At 36.9% G+C, this 12,171-nt stretch overlaps 1 pseudogene; it reads left to right on the plus strand.

Moving 5' to 3' along the window:
• Positions 1-2,596, plus strand: part of LOC113606971 (non-histone chromosomal protein HMG-14 pseudogene) — a 51,290-nt pseudogene extending 48,694 nt beyond the window's left edge.
• Positions 2,597-12,171: the final 9,575 nt, after the last annotated feature.

Here is a 12,171-nt window from a genome sequence, read left to right on the forward strand (position 1 = left end):
AAAAAAAAAAAAAAAAAAAAAAAAAAAAGTACTTGAGGAAATTGTGGCTGAAAACTAGACAAACCTGAAAAAGGAAACAGATATCTAGGCAAAAGAAGCACAGAGGGTCCCAAACAAGATGAGTCCAAACAAACACACACCAAGACATATCACAACTAAAATGGTGAAATTTAAAGATACACAGAGAATTCTAAAGCTAGCAAGATGAAAACAAAGAGTCATATACAAGGGAATCCCCATAGGCTATCAACTGACTTCTCTGTAGAAACTTTGTAGGCCAGAAGGGAGTGGTATGATATAACTAAAGTGTGGAAAGGGAAAAACCTGCAATGTAGGATACTCTACCCAGCAAGACTATCATTTAGAATAGCAGGAGAGATAAAGGATTCTCAGACAAGCAAAAACTAAAAGAGTTCATCGATACTAAACCTACCCTGAAATAAATGTTAAAAAGTCTTCTCTAAGTGGAAAAGAAGTCAGAATCTATAGGAAAGGGAAAGTCCCACTAGAAAAAGCAAATATATAGTATGGACTGAGGATCAACCACTTAAGTAAGCCAGTATGATGATTAAGAAACAAACAAACAAAAAAATAAAAACAACTATAACTATAGTAAAAAGTTAAGAGATAAACATGAAGATTAAAATATGACATCAAAAATACAAGATGTGCGAGAGGCAAGTAAAGAATGTAGATCTTTTAGAATCTGTTTAAACTGAAATGGCTACCAGTATAAAACAAGTAGATATAGTCGTAAGTCAAGATGTATGGGCACCATGGTAACAGCAAATCAAAAATCTACATTAGATAAACAAAACCTAAAAGGAAAGGAACACAAGCATACTACTAAAGAAAATCATCAAACCACAAGGGAAGGAACAAAAAGAAAAAGATATGAACAGAGAACTACAAAAAAAAAGAAAGAAAACAAGTGATAAAATGGCAATAAGTACATACTTATTAATAATTACTTTAAATGTCACTGGACTAAATGCTTCAGTCAAAAGACATAGGGTGGGATTGGATTAAAAGACCAAGATTCTGCTATATACTGTCTGCAAGAGACACACTTCAGAGCTAAAGACAGCTAAAGTGAGGGGATAGAAAAAGATATTTCATGAAAATGGAAATGACAAGAAAGTAGGGGGTACCAATACTCATACCAGGCAAAATAGGCTTTAAAACAAAGGCTATAATAAGAGACAAAGAAGGGTATTTTATAATGATAAAAGGATCAATATAATAAGAATATATTATATTTGCTAACATATATGCACCCAATACAGGAGCACCTAAATATATAAAGCAAATACAAACAGACATAAAGGGAGAAATTGACAGTAATACAATAATAGTAGGGGACTTTAACACCACACTGACATCAATGAACAGATCATACAAACAGAAAATCATTAAGGCAACAGTGGTCTCAAATGACAAAAGAGACCAGTTGAACTTAGTAGATATCTACAGGACATTCCATCTAAAGACAGCAGAATACACAATCTTTTCAAATATACCTGGAATGTTATGCAGGATACATCATGTGCTCAGCCACAAAATAATTCTCAACAAGTTTAAGAGGATAGAAATTATATCAAGCATTTTTTTCTGACCTCAATGGTATGAAACTAGAAATCAATTACAGAAAGAAAAAATGGAGAAAGAACAAACATGTGCTACTAAACATGCTACTAAAACACCAATGGGTCAATAAAAGAATCAAAGAGAAAATCAGAAAGTATCTCAAGACAAATGAAAATGGAAACACAATACTCTAAAATTTATGGGATGCAGCAAAAGCAGTTCTGAGATGGAAGTTTATAGCAATACAGCCTTCCTAAAAAACAAGAAAATCTCAAACAAACAGCCTAACGTACCACCTAAAAAAATTAGGGAAAAAAAGAGCAAAGCCATAAACCAGCAGAAGGGAGGAAATAATAAAGATTATAGAGGAAATAAATAAAATAGAGATTAAAAAAATAATAGAGGGTAGGAGGAGTGGCAGCGGCCAGGCAGCTCAGTTTTGCAAAGGCTCTCGGCATGCAATAGCCCACAGGCACCTGGCACGTGCCTGCCTCACCACCTTCCTGCCCAAGAGGAAGGTCAGCTCCTCCAAGGGGGTGGTGAAGGAGGAGCCCAAGAGGAGATTGGCGAGGTTGTCAGCTAAACCGGCTCCTGTAAAAGTGGAAACAAAGCCAAAAAAGGCAGCAGGAAAAAATCTTCAGACAAAAAAGTGCAAACAAAAGGGAAAAGTGGAGCAAAGGGAAAACAGACTGAAGTGGCTAACCATGAGACTGAAGAAGACTTACCTGCAGAAAATGGAGAAACTAGAAATGAGGAGAGCCCAGCTTCTGATGAAGCAGGAAAGAAAGAAGCCAAGTCTGATTAATATCACACACCCAGTCCTATCAATGGTCCCTGTCTCCCTTCTTGTACAATCCAGAGGAATATTTTTATAAACTATTTTGTAAATGCAAGTTTTTTAGTAGCTCTAGAAACATTTTGAAAAAGGAGGGAATCCCACCTCATCCCATTTTTTAAGTGTAAATGCTTTTTTTAAAGAGGTGAAATCATTTGCTGGTTGTTTATTTTTTGATACAATCAGAAAATAGTGGAATATTTAATATGGGAGGCTTTGACTGTCTTGGGTTTCAGCTTAACATTCCACAGATGGAGGGTAGCTTTTATATCCTATAATACAAAGCATATTAAATGGCATTTTGGAGTCAGTTATGCATTTAATGTCTTAAACACTTTAAATTACTTCTCTTCCCATGTTGTTTTTGGTAGGATTGTTTCCTAAAGCAAACCACTCACCCCTTGATCTTGGCTCTCCTGGGCAGAATTTTGTGCACTCTGTAACATCTTTGGTCATGGTAGTCCAGTTCTTCTAGTAACTGTTAATGTGCTGTGAACGATTGACAATTTGAGTATGTAGTGTACATGATATTAAATTGTGAATTAGTGGGACTTACAATGTAACAGCATACCAATATTTGAAGATATTGGTACTTGATATCCTGTGAAGGAAAATTTGCTTCCAAATTTTAAACTGGAAAGTCACTGGAATAACTGTTCAGAAAAGAATCACGACTACATGATTTTTTAGATTTTTGGTATGTATGTTGAGAATTGTGTACAAATTGAAATTTCTGTGTACTGATCCTCAAAACAACCAATAAAATCTCAATTATGAAAGAATTTCTTGAAGCACACACACAAAAAAACATTAGAAAAGATCAATGAAACCAAGAGCTGTATTTTGAAAAGATAAACAAAATTGATAAACTTTTAGGCAGGCTAAACAAGAAGGAGAGAGAGAGGACCCAAATAAACAAAATAAAAAATGAAAGAAGAGAAATAAGAACCAATATCACATAAATACAAAAAATCATAATGGAATACTACAAACAGTTATATGACAACAAATTGGACAACCTAGAGGAAATGGACAAATTTCTAGAAATATACAACCTGCCAAGACTGAATCAGGAAGAAACAGATAATTTGAACAGACAAATCACTAGTAGTGAAATTGAATTTGTAATAAAACAAAACAAAACAAAAAAACTCCCAGCAAAAAAGTTCAGAACCAGAGAGCTTCACAGGGGAATTCTACCAAACATATAGAGAAGAGCTAATTCTTATCCTTCTCAAACTATTCCAAAAAATTGACAGGATGGAACACTCCCAGATTTATTCTAAAAGGCCACAATTACCCTGATACCAAATCCAAACAAAGACACTACAAAAAAGAGAGAACATTACAGGCCAATATCTTTGATAAATATATGCAAAAATTCTCCACAAAATATTCATGAAGCGAATTCAACAAAATGTAAAAAGGATTATACACCACGGTCAAGTTGGATTTATTCCAGGGACACAGGAAGTTTCAATATTTGTATATCAATCAATGTGATACACCACATTAACAAAAGAAAGGATAAAAATCACATGGTCATCTCAATAGACACAGAAAAAGCATTTGACAAAATTCAACATCAATTCATGATAAAAAATGGGTATGGGGGAACATCTCAACATAATAAAGGCCATTTATGACAAACCAACAGCTAACATCATCATCAATGATGAAAAGTTGAAAGTCTTTCCTTTAAATTTACAAACAAGACAAGGATACCCACTCTCTCCACTTCTATTTAACGTAGTATTAGAAATCTTGGCCACAGCAATCAGACAAGAAAAAGAAAAGGTATCCAAATTGGAAGGGAAGAAGTAAAACTGTCACTATTTGCAGATGATGACATACTCTATGTAGAAAACCCTAAAGTCTCCACCAAAAAACTATTAGAACTAGTAAATGAATTTAGCAAAATTGTAGAATACAATATTAATATACAGACATCTATTGCTTTTCTATACACTATTAATGAACTATCAGAAAGAAAGTAAAAAAGATTCCATTTAAAAATCACATGAAAAACATAAAATATCTAGGAAAAAATGTTAAGCAAGGAGGTGAAAGACCTATACTCTGAAAACTATAAGACATTGATGAAGGAAATTGAAGATTATAAAGAAATGGAAAGATATCCTGTGCTCTTGGATTAGAAGAATTAATAATATTAAAATGGCCATGTTATTCAAAGCAATACACATATTTAATGCAATCTCTATCAAAATACCCATGACATTTTCCACAGAACCAGAACAAATAATCTTAAAATACATATGGAACCACAAAAAATGAGCAACCGCCCCCCCCCAAAAAATACCAAATCAAAAAAAAAAAGAGAAAAAAACCAAACTGCTGAAGCAATCTTGAGGAAAAAGAACAAAGCTGGAGGTATCACTCTTCCAGACTTCATACTATACTACAAAGCTACAGTAATCAAATAGCATGCTACTGGCACAAAAATGACACTTAGGTCAAGGGAAGAGAATAGAGAGCCCAAAAGTAAACCGATGCACCTATGGTCAATTAATCTATGACAAAGGAGAAAAGAATATACAATGGAGAAAAGAGAGTCTCCTCAATAAGTGGTGTTGGGAAAACTGGACAGCTACATGTAAAACAATGAGACTAGAACATTCCCTCACACCATATACAAAAATAAACTCAAAATGGATCAAAGACCTAAATGTAAGACCTAAACCCATAAAATTCCTAGAAGAGAACATAAGAAGAGCACTTTTTGACATAAATTATAGCAATATTTTTTGGATATATCTCAAAAGCAAAAATGAACAAATGGGACCTAATTAAACTTAAAAGCTTTTTCACAGCAAAGGAAACCAGTGTCAAAACAAAAAGATCATCTATAGAATGGGAGAAAATATTTGCAAATGATATTACAGACAGGGATTAATATCCAAAATATACAAAAACTCATGTAACTCAACATGAAACAAACAACCCAATCAAAAAGCGATCAGAAGACCTGAATAGACATTTTTCCAAAGAAGACATACAGATGGCTATTAGGCACATGCAACCGTGCTTAACAACACTAATTATTAGTGAAATGCAAATCAAAACTACAGTGCGATATCACCTCACAGCTGTCATAATGGTTATCATCAAAAAGACCAAAAATAACAAATGTTGGTGAGGATGTGGAGAAAAGGGAACCCTTGTGCACCGTTGATGGGAATGTAAATTGGTTCACCACTATGGAAAACAGTATGGAGGTTCCTCAAAAATCTAAAAATAGAACTACCATATGATTCAACAATTCCACTTCTGAGTATATATCTGGAAAAGATGCAGGCAGACTCTCAACCACTGTGCCACCAGGGAAGCCCCTGGAAAAGATGAAAACAGTAATTCAAAAAGATACATGCACCCCAATGTCATAGCAGTACTATTTACAATAGCCAAGATATGGAAGTAAACCAAGTGTCCATCAATAGATAAATGGATAAAGATGTGATATATATGAATATTAATCATTAAAAAGAATGAAATTCTGCCACTGCCAGCAATGTGGATGGACCTAGAGAATATTATGCTTAGTGAAATAAGTCAGAGAAAAACGAAATCCGTATAATATCACTTATATGTGGAATCCGAAAAGTAATACAAACATTCATATATAGCAAAACAGAAACAGACTGACTGACAGATATAGAAAACAAACTAGTGATTAACAGTGGGGAAGGGGAGGGAGCGGGGCAGGATCCCATCCCCCAATGGGATTAAGAGATGTAATCTAATATGTATAAAATAGATAATCAACAAGAATATATTTTATATAGCACAAGGAATTATAGTCATTATCTTATAACTTTTAATGTAGTATAATCTGTAAAAATACAACCATTATACTGTACACCTGAAACTAATATAATATTTTAAATCAACTACAATAAAAAAAACTATTTCAAAATAAAAAAGCTTTTTTTTTTTTTTTTTTTTTGGGGGGCCCGGCCCCTCCTTTTTTTTTGATCTTTCCCGTTGCGGAACACAGGCTCCGGACGCGCAGGCTTAGCGGCCATGGCTCACGGGCCCAGCCGCTCCGCGGCATGTGGGATCCTCCCGGACCAGGGCACGAACCCGTGTCCCCTGCATCTGCAGGCGGACTCCCAACCACTGCGCCACCAGGGAAGCCCCAAAAAAGCTTTTTTAAAGAATACTTATAAACAAGATTCTGGTGCACAAAAGGGCTAATCCAAGTAAACAGAATTTCTTACCACATCATTTATTAATAGGTTTTTGAATGAGGAGCATCTGGCATGCTATATGTAATAAAGAGAAACGTATTTTAGTTATATTTTACAGACAGAGAAACTGAAGTTCAGAGAACATTACTTGTCAAAGTTTACCCAACTGTTGATTTCATGAATAGTAAAAGTAGATAATCAGGCATTCCCACTGGAACATTTTCTGGTCCTTAAATGATTTATTATGGTGATTGTCAGGCACAGAAAAAAAGAGGTAAAATGTACAGATATAAAAATCCAGATATAGTCAGTACAAGTAAATGTAAGAATATTTTAAGTGATTAAGATGTTATTTCAAATCAGTGAGTAAAGGATACATTATTTAATAGTGTTCAGACAGTTGATTCTACATTTGGAAAAGAATCAATATGGGGCCCCATATCTCCTAATCCAATCTATAGAAAAATTGATTTAAAAGTGGAAAACAGGGGGGGGAGGAGCTTCAAGATGGCAGAAGAGTAAGACGTGGAGATCACCTTACTCCCAACAAATACATCAGAAATACATCTACATGTGGAACAACTCCTACAGAACACCTACTGAACGATGGCAGAAGACCTCAGACCTCCCAAAAGGGAAGAAACTCCCCACATACCTGGGTAGGGCAAAAGAAAAAGCAGAGACAAAAGAATAGGGATGGGACCTGCACCAGTGGGAGGGAGCTGTGAAGGAGGAAAGGTTGCCACACTAGGAAGGTCCTTCGTGGGCGGAGACTGCAGGTGGTGTAGGGGGAAAGCTTCGGAGCCACGGAGGAGAGCGCAGCAACAGGGGTGTGGAGGGCAAAGCGGAGAGATTCCTGCACAGAGGATCGGTGCCGACCAGCACTCACCAGCCCGAGAGGCTTGTCTGCTCACCCGCCGGGGTGGGTGGGGGCTGAGGGCTTCGGTCGGAACCCAGGGAGAGGACTGGGGTTGGCTGCGTGAACACAGCATGAAGGGGGCTAGTGCACCACAGCTAGCCGGGAGGGAGTCCGGGAAAAAGTCTGGAGCTGCTGAAGAGGCAAGAGAATTTTGCTTGCCTCTTTGTTTCCTGGTGCGCAAGGAGAGGGAATTAAGAGCACCACTTAAAGGAGCTCCAGAGATGGGTGCAAGCCGCGGCTATCAGCGCGGACCCCAGAGACGGGCATGAGACACTAAGGTTGATGCTGCTGCCACCAAGAAACCTGTGTGAAAGCACAGGTCACTATTCACACCGCCCCTCCCTGGAGCCTGTGCAGCCCGCCACTGCCAGGGTCCCATGATCCAGGGACAACTTCCCCGGGAGAACACACGGCACGTCTCAGGCTGGTGCAACGTCACGCCAGAGCAGGCTGGCCCCACATTCCCTCCCCTCCCTCCCCCCGGCCAGAGACAGCCAGAGCCCCCTAATCAGCTGCTCCTTTAACCCCGTCCTCTCTGAGTGAAAAACAGACATCCTCAGGTGACCTACACACAGAGGCAGGGCCCAATACAAAGCTGAACCCCAGGAGCTGTGCGAACAAAGAAGAGAAATGGAAATTTCTTCCAGCAGCCTCAGGAGCAGTGGATTAAGTCTCCACAATCAACTTGATGTACACTGCAGCTGTGGAATACCTAAATAGACAATGAATCATCCCAAATCAAGGAGGTGGACTTTGGGAGCAACAATATATATATTTTTTTCCCTTTTTCTCTTTTTGTGAGTGTGTATGTGTACACTTCTGTGTGTGATTTTGTCGGTATATCTTTGCCTTTACCATTTGTCCTAGGGTTTCTGTTTGTCCATTTTAATTTTTTTTCTTTTAGTATAGTCTTTAGCACTTGTTATCATTGGTGGATCTGTTTTCTGGTTTTGTTGCTCTCCTCTTTCGTTCTTTTTTTATGACTTAAAAATTTTTTAATAATTATTTTTTATTTTAACAACTTTTAATTTGATTTAATTTAATTTTATATTCTTCTTTCTTTCTTTTTTCTCTCTTTTATTCTGAGCTGTGTGGATGACAGGCTCTTCGTGCTCCAGCCAGGCATCAGGGCTATTCCTCTGAGGTGGGATAACCAAGTTCAGGACACTGGTCCACAAGAGACGTCCCAGCTCCATGTAATAACAAATGGTGAAAATCTCCCAGAGATCTCCATCTCAACACCAAGGCCTAGCTCCACTCAATGACCAGCAAGTTACAGTGCAGGACACCCTATGCCAAACAACTAACAAGACAGGAATACAGCCCCATCCATTAGCACAGAGGCTACCCAAAATCATAATAAGGCCACAGACACCCCAAAACAATCCACCAGACGTGGACCTGCCCACCAGAAAGACAAGATCCAGCCTCATCCACCAGAACACAGGCACTGGTTCCCTCCAACAGGAAGCCAACACAACCCACAGAACCAAAGTTAGCCACTGGGGGAAGACACCAAAAACAATGGGAACTACGAACCTGAAGCCAGGAAGAGGAGACCCCAACACAATAAGTTTGCAAAATGAGAAGACACAGAAACACACAGCAAATGAAGGAGCAAGGTAAAAACGCACCAGGCCTAACAAATGAAGAGGAAATAGGCAGTCTACTGAAAATGAATTCAGAGTAATCATAGGAAAGAGGATCCACAATCTTGGAAATAGAATAGAGAAAATAAAAGAAACGTTTAACACGGACCTAGAAGAACTAAAGAGCAAACAAACAGTGATGAACAACATAATAAATGAAATTAAAAATTCTCTAGAAGGAATCAATAGCAGAATAACTGAGGTAGAAGAATGGAGAAGTGACCTGGAAGATAAAAGAGTGTAAATAACTACTGCAGAACAGAATAAGGAAAAAAGAATGAAAGGAATTGAGGAGAGTCTCAGAGACATCTGGGACAACATTAAACACACCAACATTTGAACTATAGGGGTCCCAGAAGATGAAGAGAAAAAGAAAGGGACTGAGAAAATATTTGAAGAGATTATAGTTGAAAACTTCCCTAATATGGGAAAGGAAATAGTTAATCAAGTCCCGGAAGCACAGAGAGCCCCATACAGCATAAATCCAAGGAGAAACATGCTAAGACACATATTAATCAAACAATCAAATATTAAATACAAAGAAAATATTAAAAGCAAGAAGGGAAAAATAACAAATAACACACAAGGGAATCCCCATAAGGTTAACAGCTGAACTTTCAGAAGAAACTCTGCAACCCAGAAGGGAGTGGCAGGACATATTTAAAGTGATGAAAGGGGAAAAAACTACAACCAAGATTACTCTACCTAGCAAGGATCTCATTCAGATTTGATGGAGCAATTAAAACCTTTACAGAAAAGCAAAAGCTAAGAGAATTGAGCACTACCAAACCAGCTTTACAACAAATGCTAAAGGAACTTCTCTTGGCAGGAAACACAAGAGAAGGAAAAGACCTACAATAACAAACACAAAACAGTTAAGAAAATGGTAATAGGAACATACATATTGAAAATTACCTTAAATGTAAATGGATCAAATGCTCCAACCAAAATACATAGAATTGCTGAATGGATACAGAAACAAGACCCATATATATGCTGTCTACAAGAGACCCACTTCAGACCTAGGGACACACACAAGCTGAAAGTGACAAGATGGAAAAAATATTCCATGCAAATGAAAATAAAAAGAAAACTGTAGTAGTAATTCTCATATCAGACAAAATAGACTTTAAAACAAAGATTATTACAAGAATAAAAGAAGGGCACTATATAATGACCAAGGGATCAATCCAAGAAGAGGATATAACAATTGTATATATTTATGTATCCAACACAGGAGAACCTCAACGCATAAGGCAAATACTAACAGCCATAAAAGCGGAAATTGACAATAGTTGGGGACTTTAACACCCCACTTTCACCAATGGACAGATCATCCAAAATGAAAATAAATAAGGAAACACAAGTTTTAAATGATACATTAAACAAGATGGACTTAATTGATATTTATAGGACAATTCAATCCAAAAAAACAGAATACACTTTCTTCTCAAGTCCTCATAGAACATTCCCCAGATAGATCAAATCTTGGGTCACAAATCATGCCTTGGTAAATTTAAGAAAATTGAAATTGCATGAAGTATCTTTCCCGACCACAATGCTATGATACTAGACATCAATTACAGGAAGAAATCTGAAAAAATACAAACACATGAAGGTTAAACCATACAGTACTTAATAACCAAGATCACTGAAGAAATCCAAGAGGAAATTTAAAAATACCTGGAAACAAATGATAATGAAAACACAATGACCCAAAACCTATGGGATGCAACAAAAGCAGTTCTAAGAGGGAAGTTTATAGCAATACAAGCCTACCTTAAGGAACAAGAAATTTCTCAAATAAACAACTGAACCTTACACGTAAAGCAATTTGAGAAAGAAGAACAAAAAACCCTAAAGTTAGCAGAAGGAAAGAAATCATAAAGATCAGACCAGAAATAAATGAAAACTAAATGAAGAAAACGATAGCAAAGGTCAATAAAACTAAAAGGTGGTTCTTTGAGAAGATAAACAAAAGTGAAAAACCATTAGCCAGACTAATCAAGAAAAAAAAAATCAATAGAATTAGAAATGAAAAAGGAGAAGTAACAACTGACACTGCAGAAATACAAAGAATCATGGGAGATTATTACAAGCAACTTTATGCCAAAAAAAAATGGACAACCTGAAAGAAATGAACACATTCTTAGAAATTCACAACCTTCTGAGACTGAACCAGGAAGAAATAGAAAATATGAACAGACCAATCACAAGCACTGAAATTGAAACTGTGATTAAACATCTTACAACAAACAAAAGCTCAGGACCAGATGGCTTCACAGCGAATGCTATCAAATATATAGAGAAAAGACCTATCCTTCTCAAACTCTTCCAAAATATAGCAGAGGGAGGAACACTCCCAAACTCATTCTACGAGGCCAGCATCACCCTGATACCAAAAGCAGACAAATATGTCTCAAAGAAAGAAAACTACAGGCCAAAATCACTGATGAACATAGATGCAAAAATCGTCAACAAAATACTAGCAAACAGAATCCAACAGCACATTGAAAGGATCATACAACATGATCAACTGGGATTTATCCCAGGAATGCAAGGATTCTTCAATATACGCAAATCAATCAATGTGATAAACCATGTTAACAAATTGAAGAAGAAAAACCATATGATCATCTCAATAGATGCCGAGAAAGCTTTCAACAAAATTCAACACCCATTTATCATAAAAACCCTCCAGAAAGTAGGCATAGAGGGAACTTACCTTAACATAATAAAGTCCATATATGACAAACCTACAGCCAACATTGCCCTCAATAGTGAAAAACTGAAACCATTTCCACTAAGGTCAGGAACAAGACAAGTTTGCCCACTCTCACCACTTTTATTCAACATAGTTTTGGAAGTTTTAGCCACAGCAATCAGAGAAGGAAAATAAATAAAACAATCCAAATGTGAAAAGAAGAAGCAAAGATGTCACTGTTTGCAAATGACATGATATTATACATAGAG

Source organism: Aethalodelphis obliquidens, unplaced genomic scaffold (assembly GCF_003676395.1).
Source record: "Aethalodelphis obliquidens isolate GAN/ISIS:26980383/991018 unplaced genomic scaffold, ASM367639v1 scaffold46, whole genome shotgun sequence".
In the NCBI taxonomy this organism is placed as follows: Eukaryota; Metazoa; Chordata; class Mammalia; order Artiodactyla; family Delphinidae; genus Aethalodelphis; species Aethalodelphis obliquidens.